Source organism: Hoplias malabaricus, unplaced genomic scaffold (genome assembly GCF_029633855.1).
Source record: "Hoplias malabaricus isolate fHopMal1 unplaced genomic scaffold, fHopMal1.hap1 H_1, whole genome shotgun sequence".
Lineage (NCBI taxonomy): Eukaryota > Metazoa > Chordata > Actinopteri > Characiformes > Erythrinidae > Hoplias > Hoplias malabaricus.
This window is the reverse complement of record NW_027101324.1, coordinates 3,444,109-3,456,608: the sequence shown is the minus strand read 5'-3', so window position 1 is coordinate 3,456,608 and position 12,500 is coordinate 3,444,109. Positions and strand designations below refer to the sequence as shown.

Sequence of the window (12,500 nt, the reverse complement as noted above, 5' to 3'; positions counted from 1 at the left end):
AGGGCGCCCTCTTGTGGTCCCATGGCCGAAGTACATGCTCTGAGCCCGGGTATCGCAGTGGGCGGAATGAGACTTAGAGGAATATTGACGGAGCCATGAGGGGCCTCCCCTGGAGGTCCCATGGCCGAGAAAAGTGCTCCGAGCCCGGGGTGATAGAGAACCGTGAACGCCGCGGTCTAAGACCTCGGGTATCGCAGTGGGCGGAATGAGACTTAGAGGAATGATGACGGAGCCATGAGGGGCCTCCCCTGGAGGTCCCATGGCCGAGAAAAGTGCTCCGAGCCCGGGGTGATAGAGAACCGTGAACGCCGCGGTTAAAGACCTCGGGTATCGCAGTGGGCGGAATGAGACTTAGAGGAATGATGACGGAGCCATGAGGGGCCCCCCCTGGAGGTCCCATGGCCGAGAAAAGTGCCCCGAGCCCGGGGAGATAGAGAACCGTAAAGCGCGCGGGTTTGGGGCTCGGGTCTTCCAGTGGGCGGAGTGAGACTTAAAGGAATATTGACGGAGCCATGAAGGGCCCCCCCTGGAGGTCCCATGGCCGAGAAAAGTGCTCCGAGCCCGGGGAGATAGAGAACCGTAAAGCGCGCGGGTTTGGGGCTCGGGTCTTCCAGTGGGCGGAGTGAGACTTAAAGGAATATTGACGGAGCCATGAAGGGCCCCCCCTGGAGGTCCCATGGCCGAGAAAAGTGCTCCGAGCCCGGGGAGATAGAGAACCGCAATGCACGCGGGTTTGAGGCTCAGGTCTTCCAGTGGGCGCTCGTTCCAGCGGCGCGGGCTGGATGGTTTAGTCCGAGGAGGAGTGCTTAAGTGTGGGCCGGATAGGTTCGAGAGGTGCGCTGGGTTGGTGGAGGTCCAGCCCCGGAGGTTTGGAGCGGGGCGATGTAGCGAGCGAGGCCGAGTCGGGTGAGCCTGGGCCGGGCATGGGCGTTGGCGGCGATGGGGGTCTTCTCCCCGGAGGTTTGGAGCGGGCGATGGAGCGAGCGAGGCCGAGTCGGGTGAGCCTGGGCCGGGCATGGGCGTTGGCAGCGACGGGGGTGTCTTCCCCGGAGGTAAGTACCGTGGGGGGCAAGCGTGAGATATTCCAGGCCGGGAAAAGTGAGCTAAATTCGGCAAAGCGTTGTTAAAAAGGGGGGTCGGTTGATTTTTTTGTTAAATCTAAACGAACAAAGGGTGCGAGGCGTGAAAATTGCATTCAGCCGTGATTTTTTGGCAAAGTGCTAACCCTAGTGTTCTCCCAGTGGGACGTTTTAAAGTAGGACTTAGAAAAATTTCTGACCCTCTTCGCCCTAGGTAGCAAGCCCAAAACGGAGCACCTCGGAGAGGTAAAAATTCAGAGGGCATGGGGGTTTCCAGTGCGGTGCCGTCAGGACATTAGGGTTCCTTTAGAAAAGACGAAAGTTTGGGTACACCGTATGTAACTATGACAAGCCCAAGGCTCTGGTTCGCCTGTGGGCATGAATATAGTGAGATTTCCGCGTTATCTCACTGGAGGTGACCCCGGAACGGTTCAAAACCTAAGTCGAGACTTCCATGGGACCCCGGCGATGGGAGTTTGAAGCCCGAGGAGTGACGCCCTCTGGGCTAAGGTTGGTGGTAGGTTCGGCCCCCCTTTCTGGAGGTCTAAACTGACTTCCATGGACCCCGGTGATGCGAATTTGATGCCCGATGAGGAGCACACCTCTGGGCTAAGGGTGGTGGTATGCTCGGCCCCCCCCTCTGGATGTTTAAACTGACTTCCATGGACCCCGGTGATGCGAATTTGATGCCCGAGGAGTGACTCACCTCTGGGCTAAGGGTGGTGGTATGCTCGGCCCCCCCTCTGGAGGTCTAAACTGACTTCCATGGACCCCGGTGATGCGAATTTGATGCCCGAGGAGTGACTCACCTCTGGGCTAAGGGTGGTGGTATACTCGGCCCCCCCTCTGGAGGTCTCGAATGACTTCCATGGACCCCGGTGATGCGAATTTGATGCCCGATGAGGAGCACACCTCTGGGCTAAGGGTGGTGGTATGCTCGGCCCCCCCCCTCTGGATGTTTAAACTGACTTCCATGGACCCCGGTGATGCGAATTTGATGCCCGAGGAGTGACTCACCTCTGGGCTAAGGGTGGTGGTATGCCCAGCCCCCCCTCTGGAGGTCTCGAATGACTTCCATGGACCCCGGTGAAGCGTATTTCATGCCCGATGAGGAGCACACCTCTGGGCTAAGGGTGGTGGTATGCTCAGCCCCCCCTCTGGAGGTCTAAACTGACTTCCATGGACCCCGGTGATGCGAATTTGATGCCCGAGGAGTGACTCACCTCTGGGCTAAGGGTGGTGGTATGCCCGGCCCCCCCTCTGGAGGTCTCGAATGACTTCCATGGACCCCGGTGAAGCGTATTTCATGCCCGATGAGGAGCACACCTCTGGGCTAAGGGTGGTGGTATGCTCAGCCCCCCCTCTGGAGGTCTAAACTGACTTCCATGGACCCCGGTGATGCGAATTTGATGCCCGAGGAGTGACTCACCTCTGGGCTAAGGGTGGTGGTATGCCCGGCCCCCCCTCTGGAGGTCTCGAATGACTTCCATGGACCCCGGTGAAGCGTATTTCATGCCCGATGAGGAGCACACCTCTGGGCTAAGGGTGGTGGTATGCTCAGCCCCCCCTCTGGAGGTCTAAACTGACTTCCATGGACCCCGGTGATGCGAATTTGATGCCCGAGGAGTGACTCACCTCTGGGCTAAGGGTGGTGGTATGCCCGGCCCCCCCTCTGGAGGTCTCGAATGACTTCCATGGACCCCGGTGAAGCGTATTTCATGCCCGATGAGGAGCACACCTCTGGGCTAAGGGTGGTGGTATGCTCAGCCCCCCCTCTGGAGGTCTAAACTGACTTCCATGGACCCCGGTGATGCGAATTTGATGCCCGAGGAGTGACTCACCTCTGGGCTAAGGGTGGTGGTATGCCCGGCCCCCCCTCTGGAGGTCTCGAATGACTTCCATGGACCCCGGTGAAGCGTATTTCATGCCCGATGAGGAGCACACCTCTGGGCTAAGGGTGGTGGTATGCTCAGCCCCCCCTCTGGAGGTCTAAACTGACTTCCATGGACCCCGGTGATGCGAATTTCATGCCCGAGGAGTGATGCCCTCTGGGCTAAGGGTGGTGGTAAGCCCGGCCCCCCCTCTCTGGAGGTCTAGATTGACTTCCATGGACCCCGGTTAAGCGTATTTCATGCCCGAGGAGTGACGCCCTCTGGGCTAAGGGTGGTGGTATGCCCGGCCCCCCCTCTGGAGGTCTCCAAAACCTAAGTCGAGACTTCCATGGACCCCGGTTATCCGAATTTCATGCCCGAGGAGTGACGCCCTCTGGGCTTAGGGTGGTGGTAAGCCCGGCCCCACTCTCTGGAGGTCTAAACTGACTTCCATGGACCCCGGTGATCCGAATTTCATGCCCGAGGAGTGACGCCCTCTCGGCTAGGGTGGTGGTAAGTGCAGCCCCCCCTCTCTGGAGGTCTAAAATGACTTCCATGGACCCCGGTGAAGCGAATTTCATGCCCGAGGAGTGACGCCCTCTCGGCTAGGGTGGTGGTAAGCCAGGCCCCCCCTCTCTGGAGGTCAAAACTGACTTCCATGGACCCCGGTATAGCGTATTTCATGCCCGAGGAGTGACGCCCTCTGGGCTAAGGGTGGTGGTATGCCCGGCCCCCCCTCTGGAGGTCTCCAAAACCTAAGTCGAGACTTCCATGGACCCCGGTTATCCGAATTTCATGCCCGAGGAGTGACGCCCTCTGGGCTTAGGGTGGTGGTAAGCCCGGCCCCACTCTCTGGAGGTCTAAACTGACTTCCATGGACCCCGGTTATCTGAATTTCATGCCCGAGGAGTGACGCCCTCTGGGCTTAGGGTGGTGGTAAGCCCGGCCCCACTCTCTGGAGGTCTAAACTGACTTCCATGGACCCCGGTTATCCGAATTTCATGCCCGAGGAGTGATGAACCTCTGGGCTAAGGGTGGTGGTAAGTGCAGCCCCCCCTCTGGAGGTTTCCAAAACCTAAGTCGAGACTTCCATGGACCCCGGTGATGCGAATTTCAAGCCCGAGGAGTGGTGCCCTCTGGGCTAAGGGTGGTGGTAAGCCCGGCCCCCCCCCTCTCTGGAGGTCTAAAAGGACTTCCATGGACCCCGGTATAGCGTATTTCATGCCCGAGGAGTGACGCCCTCTGGGCTTAGGGTGGTGGTAAGTGCAGCCCCCCCTCTGGAGGTTTCCAAAACCTAAGTCGAGACTTCCATGGACCCCGGTGATGCGAATTTCAAGCCCGAGGAGTGGTGCCCTCTGGGCTAAGGGTGGTGGTAAGCCCGGCCCCCCCTCTCTGGAGGTCTAAACTGACTTCCATGGACCCCGGTGTAGCGTATTTCATGCCCGAGGAGTGACGCCCTCTGGGCTTAGGGTGGTGGTAAGCCAGGCCCCCCCCCTCTCTGGAGGTCAAAATTGACTTCCATGGACCCCGGTTATCCGAATTTTATGCCCGAGGAGTGACGCCCTCTGGGCTAAGGGTGGTGGTAAGTCCGGCTCCCACCCTCTGGATGCGTTCAAAACCTAAGTCGAGACTTCCATGGACCCCGGTGATGCGAAGTGACATGCCCGAAGAGTGGTGCCTTCTGGGCTAAGGTTGTGATAAGCCCGGTCTCTCCTCTGGAGGTCTGTGGTTTTAAAGTGAATATTTTCTAAGTCCCTCACCTGAGATTTTAAGAGAATCAGGACCCTCCTCAAGCCTCGTAGCGAGTCCGAGGGAGGTTCATCGTTGTCGGCTATGCGAAAGGGGTTCAGACGCCTCTAATCCTGTGGGCATATGGTTTCTCAGCCTGGTGCCGTCGGGATATTAGGGAGGCATTAAATCAGACGTAAGTTTGGGTAACAGCGATGCGAAACGCTATGCCCAAAGGAGTGGCTTCCCGATGGGCTTGAAATAATGGGAATGTCCGCTCTGCTTCCCTGGATGTGTTCAAAACCTAAGTCGAGACATCCGTAGACCCCGTTGATGCGAATTCCATGCCCGAGGAGTGACGCCCTCTGGGCTTAAGGGTGGTGGTAAGACCGGCCCCACTCTCTGGAGGTCTAAACTGACTTCCATGGACCCCGGTGATTCGAATTTCAAGCCCGAGGAGGTGCACACCTCCGGGCTAAGGGGATGGTTTGGGTGGCCTCCCCTCTGGATGTGTTCAAAACCTAAGTTGAGACATCCATAGACCCCGGTAATCCGAATTTCATGCCCGAGGAGTGACGCCCTCTGGGCTTAAGAGTGGTGGTAAGACCGGCCCCACTCTCTGGAGGTCTAAACTGACTTCCATGGACCCCGGTGATGCGAATTTCATGCCCGAGGAGTGGCGCCCTCTGGGCTAAGAGTGGTGGTAAGACCGGCCCCACTCTCTGGATGTCTAAAATGACTTCCATGGACCCCGGTGATTCGAATTTGAAGCCCGAGGAGGTGCACACCTCCGGGCTAAGGGGATGGTTTGGGTGGCCTCCCCTCTGGATGTGTTCAAAACCTAAGTTGAGACATCCATAGACCCCGGTAATCCGAATTTCATGCCCGAGGAGTGACGCCCTCTGGGCTTAAGGGTGGTGGTAAGACCGGCCCCACTCTCTGGATGTCTAAAATGACTTCCATGGACCCCGGTGATGCGAATACACAAGCCCGAGGAGTGGCACACCTCTGGGCTAAGGGGATGGTTTGGGTTGCCTCCCCTCTGGAGGTCTAAAAATGACTTCCATAGACCCCGGCGAAGCGAATTTAAAGCCCGAGGACTGGCACCCCTCTGGGCTAAGGGGATGGTTAGGGTGGCCTCCCCTCTGGATGTCTAAAATGACTTCCATGGACCCCGGTGATGCGAATACACAAGCCCGAGGATTGGCACACCTCTGGGCTAAGGGGATGGTTTGGGTTGCCTCCCCTCTGGAGGTCTAAAAATGACTTCCATAGACCCCGGCGAAGCGAATTTAAAGCCCGAGGACTGGCACCCCTCTGGGCTAAGGGGATGGTTAGGGTGGCCTCCCCTCTGGATGTCTAAAATGACTTCCATGGACCCCGGTGATGCGAATACACAAGCCCGAGGAGTGGCACACCTCTGGGCTAAGGGGATGGTTTGGGTTGCCTCCCCTCTGGAGGTCTAAAAAATGACTTCCATAGACCCCGGCGAAGCGAATTTAAAGCCCGAGGACTGGCACCCCTCTGGGCTAAGGGTGGTGGTTAATCCGGCCCCCCCTTCTGGATGTGTTCAAAACCTAAGTCGAGACATCCATGGACCCCCGGTGATGCGAAGTGACATGCCCGAGGAGTGACGCCCTCTGGGCTAAGGTTGTGATAAGCCCGGTCTCTCCTCTGGAGGTCTGTGGTTTTAAAGTGAAAATTTTCTAAGTCCCTCACCTGAGATTTTAAGAAAATCAGGACCCTCCTCAAGCCTCGTAGCGAGTCCGAGGGAGGTTCATCGTTGTCGGCTATGCGAACGAGGTTCCAACGCCTCAAATCCTGTGGGCATATGGTTTCTCAGCCTGGTGCCGTCGGGATATTAGGGAGGCATTAAATCAGACGTAAGTTTGGGTAACAGCGATGCGAAACGCTATGCCCAAAGGAGTGGCTTCCCGATGGGCTTGAAATAATGGGAATGTCCGCTCTGCTTCCCTGGATGTGTTCAAAACCTAAGTCGAGACATCCGTAGACCCCGTTGATGCGAATTCCATGCCCGAGGAGTGGCACACCTCTGGGCTAAGGGTTGGTGGTAAGTCAGGCCCCACCCTCTGGAGGTTTTCAAAACCTAAGTCGAGACCTCCGTAGACCCCGGTGATGCGAATACCGAAGCCCGAGGACTGGCACCCCTCTGGGCTAGGGTGGGGATAAGATATGCCCCCACCCTCTGGAGGTTTTCAAAACCTAAGTCGAGACCTCCGTAGACCCCGGTGATGCGAAATGACATGCCCGAGGACTGGCACCCCTCTGGGCTAGGGTGGGGATAAGATATGCCCCCACCCTCTGGAGGTTTTTAAAACCTAAGTCGAGACCTCCATAGAACCCCGGTGATGCGAAGTGACATGCCCGAGGACTGGCACCCCTCTGGGCTAGGGTGGTGGTTAATCCGGCCCCACCTCTGGAGGTTTTCAAAACCTAAGTCGAGACCTCCATAGACCCCGGTGATGCGAATACCGAAGCCCGAGGACTGGCACCCCTCTGGGCTAGGGTGGTGGTTAATCCGGCCCCCCCTCTGGAGGTTTTCAAAACCTAAGTCGAGACCTCCATAGACCCCGGTGATGCGAATACCGAAGCCCGAGGACTGGCACCCCTCTGGGCTAAGGGGATGGTTTGGGTGGCCTCCCCTTCAATCCCGATGATTCGTTCGATATATGCCCAGGGAGGTGAACACTTCTCTGGGCGTGAGGGGGTCGAGCGTATGAGGGTTGTACCCCGTTATGGTTCCTACTATAAACGAATCCGAGCGGCGGGTCCACAGGCCACCGACCACCTGCCCACTTGCGGGGTGGGTGCGACGGGCCGCCCGCCGGCAGTTGTCCCCGTTCCTAACCTAACTCTTGCCCGTGCGCGAGTCGAAAGGGGCATACAAACCCCCGAGGCGAAGACCGGCGTTCCGCTTGGTCTAATGTGGGATCTCCCAGATTTTCCCCTCCGCGGGGACTTGGGAGCGCACCACCGGGCCCCCGCGCTGGAAACGGCCGGAGGCAAAGAGCGCATTAGAGGTGTCACGGATCGGTCTTTTTAAACGGACCGCGGCTGGAAGTTCGCAGGGGAAGAGGCGCTCGGTTTACGGTTCCCGGGCCCGACCCCCTTCGTCTTCTTAAATCGAGAAAACTAACCGTAGGCTCCGGGGGGGCGAATCGTAAAACCTTTGCCGACCTCCTCGCACTGCGAGGGGGCCAGGATTTTGCGGCTTGTCCGCGTATCGGTCCTACCAAGGACCGCGGCTGGAAGTTCGGTGGTGAGCCCTCGACCTTACGAGATTGGGGGCAAAACCCTTCGTCTTCTGAACATCAGACGGCTCCGGGGGGGGCGTACCGTAAAACCTATGCCGACCTCCTCGCGCTTTGAGGGGGCCAGGAAATTCTCTTCCATTCTCTTCCCTTAAACGGACGTCCTTTACGCCCGTTCGAAATGCGGCATACCCGGAGCACCAGGGGCAGGCTTCTAATCCGAAATAATACCGGCTTTTAGAACGATCCTCCCCGCCACGTGCTCCAGCCTCCATGGCTCGTGGACCCCCCGTAACAGGGGGTCCGCTTGTCCCAGAATCGTTCCGAGGGAGACTTAGCCGATCCGTCGGTCTAATTTCCACCGCAGTTTGGGTCCGTTAAAAGGTCCGAGTCGGTGGTGCCTTAGGGTCGGGATCCTATTGAGGGAAGGAACCGGCCCCTAGCCTGCACCGTCCGGGCCTTGAATCGTACATTTTCCAAGTAGTCAAACCCCCGATTGCAGACCCACCTCCGGGGGGTCTCGTTCGAAAAGCCTTTCCGCGGTGCGCGTCTCTTCCTCCTTCGGGGGGTCGAGTTCCACGCACCACCGACTCTCTCTCTTTCCCCAAGCCGGGTTTGAGTACCAGAGGGATCGGCCTGGTTGATCCTGCCAGTATCATATGCTTGTCTCAAAGATTAAGCCATGCAAGTCTAAGTACACACGGGCGTTGGTACAGTGAAACTGCGAATGGCTCATTAAATCAGTTATGGTTCCTTTGATCGCTCCACACGTTACTTGGTATAACTGTGGTAATTCCAGAGCTAATACATGCAAACGAAGCGTTGGAAGTGGGGGTGCCGTTTCGAGGTGGTCGGTGACTGGTTCACCTTCCCCCCTCGGCGCCCCCCACGGATACGTGCATTTATCAGAACCAAAAAACCCCCTCCCGACTCCGGTCGGGTCCGCTTTGGTGACTCTAGATAACCTTTGGCCGATCGCAGAGCCCTTCGGGGCGGCGACGTCTCATTCGAGTGTCTGCCCTATCAACTTTCGACGGTAGTCTACGGGACTACGTGTGGTGACCACGGGTAACGGGGAATCTGGGTTCGATTCCGGAGAGGGAGCCTGAGAAACGGCTACCACATCCAAGGAAGGCAGCAGGCGCGCAAATTACCCATTCCCGACACGGGGAGGTAGTGACGAAAAATATCGGTGCGAGGCCCCGTTTGAAGGTTTCGGGACCGAAATGAACTCAATCTACGTCCGTGGGTGAGGACCCATTGGAGGGCAAGTCTGGTGCCAGCAGCCGCGGTAATTCCAGCTCCAATAGCGTATGTTAACGTTGCTGCAGTTAAAAAGCTCGTAGTTGGATCCGGGGACGGGTCCCGGCTGCCGGGCCTCTGCCCGTCCGGACTTCGCGGTGGGAAGCTGCCCCTCTCCGGGGGGGTTGGGGACCCCCCGCGGGTCTCTGGGTGGAGGTCGCGGGACCTTGTCCCTACTCATCCGGTGTCCTCTGCTCCCTTCCTCCGCGGAGAGGCCCTTAGCTGGGTCGTCCGCCGCGGTTGAATACGTGGGGGGCGGAAGGGTCCGGTGCGTTTACTTTGAACAAAACAGAGTGCTCAAAGCAGGCCGAAGCGTGCCTTGAATGGACTGAGCTAGGAATAATGGAATAAGGCCTTCCCATGGGGGGCGAGTCGGAGCTCTTCGGCGAGGCGGCCGGGCGGGGCCGTTTTCTGGCCGCCGCACGGTTCCCCGAGCCGGGGGGGTATCCGACCGCTCTCTTGGTCCTATTTCGTGGGTTTGACGGACCAAAGGTCATGATTAAGAGGGACGGCCGGGGGCATTCGTACCGCACCGAGAGAGGTGAAATTCGTAGACCGGTGCGGGACGGACAAAAGCGAAGGCATTTGCCAAGAATGTTTTCATTAATCAAGAACGAAAGTCGGAGGATCGAAGACGATCAGGTACCGTCGTAGTTCCGACCGTAAACTATGCCGACCCGCGATCCGGCGGCGTTGGGTTAACGACTATGACCCGCCGGGCAGCGTCCGGGAAACCACGAGTCTTTGGGCTCTGGGGGGAGTACGGTTGCAAAGCTGAAACTTAAAGGAATTGACGGAAGGGCACCACCAGGAGTGGAGCTTGCGGCTTAATTTGACTCAACGCGGGGAACCTAACCCGGCCCGGACACGGTAAGGATTGACAGATTGACGGCTCTTTCTCGATTCTGTGGGTGGTGGTGCATGGCCGTTGGTAGTTCGTGGAGCGATTCGTCTGGTCAATTCCGGTAACGAACGAGATCCCATCCTTTAAGTAGTTACACGGCCCCTCTCCTGGGTCGGACTCTATCCCCGAAGGTCCCCGTTCGCGGGGGGTCCCCATCGGGGTGGGGGTGTTGGGGGTTTCGGCGGGGGTCCGGTTCTACCCCGGATCGGTTCGGGGAGGTGATGCGGTTGACGGGGGTTCAGTTCTGCGTCGAGTGGGTGGCTCCGGCCTCTCCCCTTCGCGTTCGGTTCCCTCCCCGATGCCGTCCGCACCTCGTTCCGCTCTCCGGGTGTGGGTTGTCCGTCCTTCGCCTTCGCCTTCCCTCTCCCCTCCCCGGTGCCCTCCCGCTTACCGCGGGCCTGAAGGTTGGGGTTCGCCCGGTGGGAATCAGCGGTCGGTGGCTAAACTTCTTAGAGCGATTTGTGGCACAGAAGCCACTTGAGAAATGGAGCAATAACAGGTCTGTGATGCCCTTAGAAGTCCGGGGTCGCACGTGAGCTACAATGGCTGGTTCAACATGTAAGTTACCCTACGCCGAGAGGTGCGGGCAATCCTATGAACGCCATTCCCCGCTGGGGACAGGGGATTGCAACTATTCCCCTCGAACGAGGAATTCCAAGTAGGCGCGGGTCACCAGCCCGCGTCGATTAAGTCCCTGCCCTTTGTACACACCGCCCGTCGCTACTACCGATCGGATGCCTCGGTGAGGTCCTCGGACCGTCCCCGGGGCGGCCCTCGAACGGGGGTCGCCTCCGGGCGATGGGAAGTCGATCGAACCCGGACATCTAGAGGGAGTAAAAGTCGTAACAAGGTTTTCGTAGGGGAACCTGCGGAAGGATCAATAACGGTGACCTGGCCGCGGTCGGCGCCCGCCGTCCGTGCCGGTTGTCGAGTCGGACTCGAGAGGCCGAACCTCCCCCCCGGCGGGTACCTTCAAGGTATGGACCGCAGAAGCCTCGTACCTTTCGTCGTCGGCCGACGTGAGTCTCTCCCCCCTCCGGGTGGGTGGACGTAGCGAGCCGGCTTCGGAACTCGGGGTTATGCGAGGACCGCCTTAGGTGCATAGGTACCCCGGTCCGCCCCTCCCGTTCGCGGGGGGAAGAGTGGCGCCGGAGCCGCCCGCCGGGTAGTTAAACCCAAAAAACCATTGATCGTTGAAGGCTTGATTGTGCGTGCGCGAGTCAAAGGGGCTTACTCACCCCCAGGGCGTTGGCCGGTGCTCGCCGGCCTCGGTGGGATCTCCCTGAACCCATCCCCCCGGCACAGGGGGCGGTGGTGGACGGGAGCGTACCGCCGGGCGAAACTCTTTCCCCTCACGGGGTTAGAGCGGAGCTTAAGAGCGCATGCAAAATACCCCCGATGTTGGCTTCGCAGAGACGGACCGTATAATAGTCTAAGGCCGGTGCGCGAGTTGAAGGGGCCTCACGAACCCCGGATGCGTTTATAAACACCCGAAAGGAGACGGCCGGTGCCCGCCGGTCCTGACTAGGTGGGATCTACCCAGCGCCTTCCCCTAAGCGGGGACTTGGGAGCGTACCACCGGGCCTCGCTCATACCCTCCGGGGTGGAGAGCTTGGCTTTGAGCGCACGCCTGAATGCCTTAGACCGGGACCCGTAACGCAGCGAACCAAACCCCTGGGCCTCGCCGGGAACGGCGGGTGCCTAGACCCCGGTCTCCTAAACCACGTAAGTCTCGGGCACCTACTCGGGCGATCGTCCCCCGGGCCGTAACTCCTCGGTCCGGTGGTGACGCCCAGGTTCAATGACCTTTCCCCCCCTGCACGGGGGTGGAAGGCACCCGGCTTGAAATATATTGGCAAAAATTGTCTCTTGTTCGAATGGCTTCCTTCGCCCGGCCTGTAACGGGCCGGGCACAAACCCGAATACGACTCTTAGCGGTGGATCACTCGGCTCGTGCTTCGATGAAGAACGCAGCCATCTGCGTTAACTAATGTGAATTGCAGGACACAGATCATCGAAATTTCGAACGCATATTGCGGCCGCGGGGGTCCATCCCGCGGCCACGCCTGTCTGAGGGTCGCTTTACCCATCGATCGGTCTCCGCGCCCCCGCTGAGAGAGAGAGACCGCGGCTGGAAGCTCGCAGGGCCTGAAAACGGCCCTTCGTCTTCCCAAACGAAGACTCGGTTCCGAGCCAGTCCACGCGGCCCGTGTTGCGAGAGAGCTCCGTACAGGGAACGGAGGGAGAGCCGAGTAGGTCCGGGTCCACGTCCGTTACGGTCTCTCCCCGAGTCCCGAGCGGGGCTCCGCGCAGTCGGACGCGGGGGTGGCGAGTGCCGATTAAA

The 12,500-nt window shown here is 59.0% G+C and overlaps 1 non-coding gene across 1 annotated transcript; it reads left to right on the top strand.

The window, feature by feature from the left end:
• The first annotated feature begins 12,082 nt into the window (after window positions 1-12,082).
• LOC136686012 (5.8S ribosomal RNA) lies at window positions 12,083-12,236 on the top strand. The gene has a single exon (XR_010800262.1). It is a non-coding gene; the product is annotated as a 5.8S ribosomal RNA (ribosomal RNA).
• Window positions 12,237-12,500: the final 264 nt, after the last annotated feature.